The 9,407-nt window shown below is 27.6% G+C and overlaps 1 protein-coding gene and 1 long non-coding RNA gene across 5 annotated transcripts in view; both read left to right on the plus strand.

The window, feature by feature from the left end:
• The window catches only part of LOC102676255 (thyroid receptor-interacting protein 11-like), a 60,413-nt gene that overhangs the window by 23,241 nt on the left and 27,765 nt on the right, over positions 1 to 9,407 (plus strand). The gene's annotated exons all lie outside the window — the stretch shown is intronic.
• Positions 6,793 to 9,407, plus strand: part of LOC116186688 — an 18,693-nt gene continuing 16,078 nt past the window's right edge. Inside the window, exon 1 of the long non-coding RNA XR_004151710.1 lies at positions 6,793 to 7,844. This is a non-coding gene — a long non-coding RNA (uncharacterized LOC116186688). The remainder of the gene's footprint in view (positions 7,845 to 9,407) is intronic.

Below are 9,407 nucleotides of genomic sequence, written 5' to 3' on the forward strand. Positions count from 1 at the left end.
TTATTATTTATGAAGATTTTTTTCATAAATAATTTTAATGTAGAGAACTTCTTTATCTACGAAGGGGGGAATAATTATGATTTTTTGTGTATTTAAATAATTATTAATATTTTGCTTTATGCATTTTGCTAAATGTGTTAAATACCGGTAACATGATATTTTATTAAAAAAGAAATTAATAAGATAGTGTTAGTTAATAGTTAGACAAAAAATGATAAATGTTATAAATATATTATAAAGTAATTAATTCCTGATTTTTTAATAGATATTGCTTTTCTTTGTAATAAAAGAAATCTGTGATATGCGAATCTTTAAAAAATTAAGTTTTAATTTTCGATATTGCATAGGAAAATCAATTCGCATTATTCCTTCAGCCATCATGATTTTGTATTTTTGGAGAATTTTTAGACGATTTCTTAAAATGCGACAAATAAATAATCTTAATTGATAAATAATTTTATATAATATATATCTCGATAAAAATGAACTTTCTTTTTTGTGAAAATTTTCACCTAAAATGAAAATACATATAAAATTTACATCAATTGACTTTTAAAATATAGATACTAGGAATCATAATACATATTAAATAAAAAGAATGAATATTTTCTATTTTATTTAATATCAAATTTAAAATATATAATACTCACATATTATTACAAACAATATTTCTCTATCCTCAAATCATTTTACATAATATTCCAATCATAAAATTACACCCTAAATTTAAAAAATGAATCATAAACTTTAAATACGACTTCTATAGAAAACATTTCAAATAAGAATCTCACCGAACTAAGTAGAGCACGTCGAACTTTCAGAAAACACGTTCAATCGTTCATTCGTGTGGGATGAAATTGTTAAGACAAATAAATTCGTAAAATTTATCCCAGTTAAAAATTTTCACCGATACATGTGTAGCACAGCCAACGGAGCATACGTGCATGTATTCTGGCTGTTTCGATGCTCGTACGTCCTCGAACGTCGGAACATGGGGGAGAGACTTAGGCGTGAATTGGAACGCACAACCCATGGAATGCTGTAAACTCGAGTAAATTAACATCGACGTGTTTTCACTTAACGAAAGAAAGAAGAAGAGAGAAAGAGAGAAGCGGCGAGAAAGAGCGAAAAGAAAATTGAAATTAAGATAAATAGGAAAGAGAAATGGAGAAGAAAAAAAAAAGTTGCAGAGTTATTTGTTTCAAGCACTACTGACAACTGTTTCGTCTCGCAACATCAACGTCGGCGAGTTAAATGAGAAGTGACGGAATATACGATTTTTCAACTGTTTTTATACCTGAAGATAACACACCATTACGTGAATTTAATCTTGAAATGGAATCAAAATCATCGTTGCATTCGCCAATCTAATATGCAGAATAGGAAATTAAAAGATAAATTGGATATTAAATGTGGTCTATATTTTGTAAATGAAATTTTTTTATTTGTGAAAGAATATATAAATTGGTTGATGATTGCAATTTTTTCAGTTTTATCTGGAAAAAAAAAAGAATTAAAAAGTTGTATCAATTGATTTTTATATTTTGTGATGGTGTAATAATGAAATAATGTAATGGTGTAATAATAATATAGTGATAAAGTGATAAAAGTGATTTTTTGATGGAGAAAAAGAAAATTCAAAGTATTAAACATTTTATTACTTGAAACTTTATTCTCTAAAACAAATTATCGTTGGAAGAAAAGTGATACAATTTTAAAATTGCAAATTTTGAGTTTAAAATTTTAAAAACATTTTATTAATGTTCTAACATCACAATCAAACTATTAATTTTCTATTTAAAATACTATTATATTACACAAAGTCTCTTTCTCTTAGATTTCAGAGAATTTAAAGAATACAAACAGCATACACATTAATAATATAATTACAGAATTAAGAGTTATATATAGAATTTATAGAAATAAATTTAGATCTAAAGGTCTAAAATCCGAGGTAAACATCCAAATCGAAGTGATCACTAGTGAAATGATGGCGAGTAAGGGTTATGATTTCACGGTAGCAAAACGGAGAATGGGATTACCAATGTACCACGAACCGCAAATGCGGCCTTTCCCGCTCCATGTGCTCGCGTGCCCCGATTTTTAGCCACGGCCTGATTTGCTCGTCGATGGCCAAAGATCGATAGGCAACCGTGTATAATTGATATTGGAGAAAGTAAAGGTAGACCCGTGTGTATTACCGTTTTTCACCCCTTGTGAAACGTCACGTTGGACAGAACGCTGTGATATGAAATAGAGATCTATACTCGGTATCGATCTTGCGCAATTCGACCAATATTATATTGGCGATATTTTTTTTTTTTTTTATAAACGGCCAGTTACGAGTTTACTATGTTAATAATTTTTCTTGCGTAACATGTTTACAGTAAAACGAAGGAAGCCCTGTTTCTGAAGTGAATTTTAAAATAAAATATTATGATCTGGCTGATCGTTTGTCAAAGTTATATTATATTATATGTAAAAGTTGCTGAGAAAATTAAGAAACAAATTAAAAAATTCGCAAATTTATATTTTCACTTGCTCTTTATTTACAAGCATATTCGAATTTGCAAGCATAGGGGATTTATTGTTTATCGATATATAGATAAACTGTTTCTCAAAAGATTAAAAATATAAATATATTCGCATATATGAATTTGTTTCTTAATTTTTATCAGTAAATGTTAACATTCGTCTCTTGATTTTTATTGAAATTGATTCAAATATCTAAATTTTCACGTGATTGTAAATATATATGATTTTATCTCAATGATATAGTTAATTAAGATGTATTTGGTAATTATGGAACGAAGAATATGAAATTTATGATATTGACAGATATGGCAGCTAAGGTACACGATCAAAACTAAAACATATTAAAAGAATAATATTGTTATCGATATTCGTATTCTCCAACAGAGAATAATCTTTTCTATCAAGTAAATAATTCTTACCATTATTGAGAAACCATTGTTCCCTTAGAAAAAAAATTTTTAAGTATCCATTTTCTATCCGGACGAATTTGTGCTTTAACTTAACCACATTGATTAATATTTTTTCGTCAACTCATCGAAACAAATACAGTATCTACTTTCGAATAAAGGTCTTATATATACCCTCTCTTTGTGCCATTCTCTCGTTTCAAACCGATTATACACGTAACAATCGTAAATTATCGGTGACCGTAATGGCACTAGTCGCAATTCTCTGCTCGTTGAATCAATCTCTCGGCAATCGATTCAACTTTGACAAGCGTTTTAAACTGTACCAAGGTATTTGCAATATCGCGAATTACCTGGATATCGTGAAGGGAGGCGCGTTGGGATTGAGTTGCGCGCAAGTTGGCGAAGTTGAGAATTTCCTTATTACACCTATTGCACAGGAGGGCAATAACTTATTATTACATTATTTCGTTGACATATAATTAACCACCTGAAATTGGTTAAAATATCGTAACGGAATTCGTCTTGACAATGGATCAATCACTGCCCTATAATTTTGAATTTTTGGACTTGATGATTCATTTTTTAAAAATCATATTAATTTTATTTAATACAAAATAATAAGAAACTTTATCTTGTATTTATACGAGATCTTGTTCAGATTTTATAGTTTAATATTAATAATTATACTCATTTTTTGCAAATTTTAATTTTAAATTAAATATAGGGTAACACTTGTTTCTTGCATGCTTATATGTAAGTCAAAAATAATGAAAATATTTTCGTTTTCAAGAAAAATTTGTTTGAATATCTAATTATTTACAATTGATTTTCGAAACACTTAAAATTGAAATCCATTTTAAAGTTCAAAGAAAAATAGATATTTTTCCAAAGTTTCTTAACAAGTGTTCCATTGTAATTAGATTTTCACGTCAGAAACTTTTCCAGCCGCGGCGATTGAAATTTTCATGAACTTTTAAAAATTTTTATCGGTAAATAGAAGTTTTCTCATGTACGTATGCAAACAGTTCACGATATTAAAGAACTCGATCCGATTTTCCATTAATGAGGACAAGCGTAGAAGCATTGAATATCTGACACAATTTCCGGCGTGCATATTTTATTTATGTTTAAATGCATAATCCACAACGCTATCAACAACCATTCGACAATAAAAATTTGCATTCCTATCGAACTGTTGGACAATAAAAATTCACTCGCGAATGATATATCATTATCTATGAAATTTTTAAATATATTCTAAAACTAACAATTTTGAAAAATATTATTTATTTGAAAGACTAAATAAAGTTAATAATAAATTACGGATAAAGGATGTTTTAAAGAGATTGATAGAAAATTAAAGGAGATTCTGATGATTCTGAAAATTAGAATGAATATATAAAATTATTTTTGAAGTAGTTTAACTTTATGTTATTGTAGATCAATGAAGAATGGAATGTAGATATAATAGATATAAAGTTATCTCACTTTGATGAAAAATTAATTGGTCAAATAATAAAACTCAAAAAATAAGTTTTAACAAATATTTTTTCCAATTCTGTTTATTGTTATAGGTTTTAGAATTATTCTTTAAATTACGAATTATCTTGTATATTAAGCGATAAAAAATATTTTAATTATGCAAAAAGACAAAAAAAAGCGAAATTTGAAGAAAAGATTTTTGAAAGCTCGTTTTTTTCCCACGTGATCTAAAAAATAATAATGAAAAAAAGGAAATAAAAGAACGAATCAAATATTCAAATTAAATTGAATATTTAAATTTCTTGGATAGTTTGAGCACGTTTCATTACAGGAAAGTATCAGTAGTTGCATTTTTCATATGTCTTGTTTAGAATATTAAACGATAAGGTTTAATGAAGAGGAAGTAACTTAATTTAACGTATATTGTTTGCAAATATAGCAAAATACTTAGTGGAAATAAAAATATAGAATTAATTTTAGTGTTTAATTAATTTAACAATAATTATTATAAACTATAATTGTCGTTAACATTTATATTAACATTCTAATATTTTTCTAATTTTTTTTATTATATTTATTATTATTTATTTTTTTATTTATGAGAAGATTATGGAAAATTTCATTTTTTTTCAGAGCCAAAGATCAAGAACAGCAAGAGTAATACGTTTCCCTGTCTTAGTCGCTATTACATCGATAATATATATTTAGATGAGTTTTTTACATGAAAAGTTAAAAAATTTCTATTTTATAAATACATTTGTATGGAGGAAAAGAATAAAAAATAATCTGTTCAATCGTTCATAATAATCGTAAATAAAAATTTCATATATTTTCAAAATGAAGAACTTGCATGTAAAAAATTAAAGAAATTAAATGCTTTTTAATATTTTTAGAAAAAATGCGATTAATATGGGACAATTAATTATAAGCCAGTGGTATTCTCAATAATTAAAAAAATGTAACAATTGTACATGAAAGAAAATTAAACTTATATTAATTTATATATATGATTATTATATGAATTCACACTATAAGCAAATAAAATTGGATATTTAATCTTTATTCAATGAATCATCACGAAGATTCATTTTAAATGACTAATATTTTATTTTTTTCTCTTTTATAGAAACAGTGTAATTCCTCCATTTCATTTGTTATAAAATTCGCTAAGAAGCTGAATCAAAGATCGATAAAAGGAAAATTTCAATATTAATTCAAAAACTTTCATCTCGTCATTAAATATTCGTTAAATAGGCCGTTTACCCTGACGGACGTTTACCGTTTCTTACGTAAACATCAACCACTTAATATTTCATCACATTGATGGAACTAACGCTAACACGTTCTCGATATACTACCAGTTTGCCCTCTTTTTCACTGAAAACCGTTCGCCCATCTCACCGGTGTGAATTTCCAACTCCGTCCCTCTTCGTTCTCATTGTTTAAGGTTTTACAAATTCCATGAACTGGATGCGGAGTTTCTTTAAGGTGTTTCACACATCCCGATGTGTGTTTTCGGTGCTATTATTTGCCCAAGAATTACGAAACGAGGAGAGACACTCGCGCCTCTTCGGACGAGGAGGTGGAGGAACCTGGTTTCCGGTGAATCTCGAAACGTGTAGGTGAGCAATCCTACTTGGGACCATTCGACTTTCTTTCGTTTCTTTTTTTTTTTTTTTCCGCGACATTGGTCGATGTACGAGATTTTTCCGTTCGCATTACGTGACGTGGAACACAATGGCCACGTGTCGAATGAGTAATATACTTTCTGAAACGATACGCAATCCTTTTTTTCTTCTTTTCCATTTCTCAATGCGTCATACGAAGGATATGACGTTTCGTTTACGAATGCAGATGTACGTACAGTCGGTCGAAAAAATCTTTGTACATAGGGAGGGAGGAAAAAAAGATAGATAATGCAATGATCGAAAATCGTGAATTTTTCGAAAGGTATAAAAGGAATTTTTTGATGGAATGTCATTTTAAGAGAATGAAATGAACTTTTAAATTTCAATGATTTTTTTTTTTTTTGTTTTTTTCATATTTTTAAATATAATTTTGGAATATATTTTTAATATTTTCAATCCTTATAAAAACATAAAATCATTTCAAATGAAAATTCATTCGTAGAATTTTATCACTAAGAAATACAATGGTTTTTTCTATATTAATAATTTAAAAAAATAGCATATTTTTAATTATATTATTTAGGAAACGAGTAATATAGAATACTCAGATTTTAAATTTTTACTTTATTAATGTAAAAAATAATAAGCAAAATAAACGCTGAATCTTTAAGAATTAACTTTGTTTCTTCGAAAAGATTTTCCATCGAAAATAAATAATGTATAATAAATATATATATATATAAAATATACGAACTTTTATTAAAATCAAAATTAGGAAAATTTTCTTGTAAAATAGTGGCTTTCGTGACTGTACTTTGTTGAAGCAGAAGTGAAGATTATTTATAGGGGAAAGGAATAAATATTTGCTGATAATGTAAAGGAGAATGATAAGATGAAATGAATTGATTCGTTGTTAGTGATCGGAATATAGATATTTTAAAGAGATTAAGAGTCTCGGGGATTAGATATTATATTATCTATGTGTGTAAAAAAAAATCTAAAGTGTAGAATTTTATTACGAGGTAAGAAATAATTGGAATGCTGACATCATTAACATTTCACGAAACGTGAGGGTTATTAAAATACCACTTTATTAGTATCAAATATAAAATTTTAGAATCAAGTAAAAAATAAAATTAGAATACTGACATTATTGAGAAATATGAAAATTATTTACTTAATTAATAAAATTAAACGTAGAATTTTTATTTTCAAGAACTTATTATTGAGATAAAGATATTACAGAAACATTTGAGTTATTAATATTTTAATATATCAAAAAAAATCAATATAAATTTATAATTTAATACTATATATTTCATCGCATTGATTGAAAGAAAAATTTATTTGGAGAGGGTTAAAAAAGTCGTCATCTCGATCTCGTGGTTGACCGCGAATCCAGTTCCCTTATCTTCAGTTGGAACTCGCTGAATGTTAACTTCTGAGTATACGCGAGACACGGTATATCTTTTCCATCTAGCTCGGTAACATAGCGAGAAGGGGGTGGATGGACTTACTTGGAAAGAGCCGTGGGGGTGGGTGGAAAAGGAAGGAGAAGGAAAAACGATGAGAACGTCGAGTCCCGTCGCAAACACACTTGTCGCTCTGCTGACTAATCGTTGGTCGTCTTCTAACTCCTCTATTTCGTAATCGTGTATCCTGGATTGGAGACATTCACGCATCCGTTCGCGAAATTTTAGAGCCGATTTTGCTATACGCGCCGCGATAAAACCGAGATAAAATGTGATAAAGAATATCGAAGATTCAGATATTTTATAATACGTGATTTGTAATATTCGATAACTTTGTAGAAAGTTTCTTTGGAATTTATTCCATGAATGATTATTTATAAAATTGTTTGGTAATTTTAAATTTGGAAAATAAATGGTGAACATATTCGAGGATTTGTATTTGAATTTAAAAATATTTGATAATTGAAGAGTTTTAAAGAAAGCAGTCAATATATATATTATTTTTATACTGAAATTTTGAATTTAATGTAAATTCGATCGAGTTGATGCGTCGAATCAAAACTTCGAAGAATACAAAAAAGAAAATCAAAGAAGGGAAATTATTCAATTGCAAAAAATCTATTGAAAATCCTTAGTGTTAATCTTGAAAAAAATATTGTTTTATATTATTTTGCATTACGTTAGATTTGATCTATTTCGTGAACGTGTATCTTTATGGGGAATGTTCTCGCATTCGTTCGCGAAATTTAAGAACTGATTTCGCTAGCATTATAGAAACCGAGCGTTGAGTGTGATAAAGAATGTCGAAAACTCTGATATTTTATAAAAATATATTAATAGGAGGTCTTGATAAATAAATACTTTTTGAAAGCTGTGTTTAAATGTTAAAAATATTTGATGCTGATACCAATATATTAATATTTAGTATTTCGAATGAAATGTTAATCAACATCAAATTATACTTTTCAATGAAAAATTTATTAACTGTTAAATTCTGAATAATTTTAGAATCGATCATTTCATATGCAAACATCTAATATTATTTATTTAATGAATCTTTTATATTACTTTTCTGACGTCTTTGCATTTATTACATCTCGTTCGTGTTTAATTAATCGATTGGATATTGAAATATATCAAATTCACTCTTTACAATACTTTAAATCTTTCAATAAACTTCAATTTTTAATTTTCCATTCTAGAAAAAATATAAAAAAAAAATATCCAATTATGCGCAAAGTTCGCTTGAAGTTGATCAAAAATTGAAATTGTCTGACAATATTGAATTTCAACGTTTTTGTTTTTTTGCAAAATCTCTCGTCTACGTTCGATTAATTACATTTCACATGGAAAACGTTTCGTTGTCGGTTATATTTAATCGAATATAAAATTGAACGAAACGATGTATAATAATCGCGAATCCCACGCAGCACGAGGATAAAAAAAAAAAGAAGACTTACCGTTTTGAAATATACAATCGTTTAAGAAGTTGGCGTGTTGATGCAACGAAAAAATTCAGGAATGAGAAGAGCGTAAAGATTCGTTTTTTACGACTCGATTCATCAGAGACGATAGAAAGAACATTGCGGAGATGACGCAATTTAGTGACCAACATTTATTACAATTATTCAGTGAACCTTAAACCGCTATTGTGACGTTCACGATCGAAACAATTTGTATACACTGTTTTATGTTTCGAGGATTCGAGGACTTTGAAATTGTTACTTGAGACTTTGATTGAAAATAATCTGCATTATATAATGTTATGGAAAAAATGTAGAATGTAAAAATAGCGAATAAAAAATATATAAATAAGAAAAGAATATTTTATTGCATTTATAATAAGTATAAATTGGATATTTTTTTTTTTTTTTTTTTTT

The sequence above is a fragment of the Apis dorsata genome, unplaced genomic scaffold (genome assembly GCF_000469605.1).
Source record: "Apis dorsata unplaced genomic scaffold, Apis dorsata 1.3 scaffold_1254, whole genome shotgun sequence".
NCBI classification, from domain to species: Eukaryota; Metazoa; Arthropoda; class Insecta; order Hymenoptera; family Apidae; genus Apis; species Apis dorsata.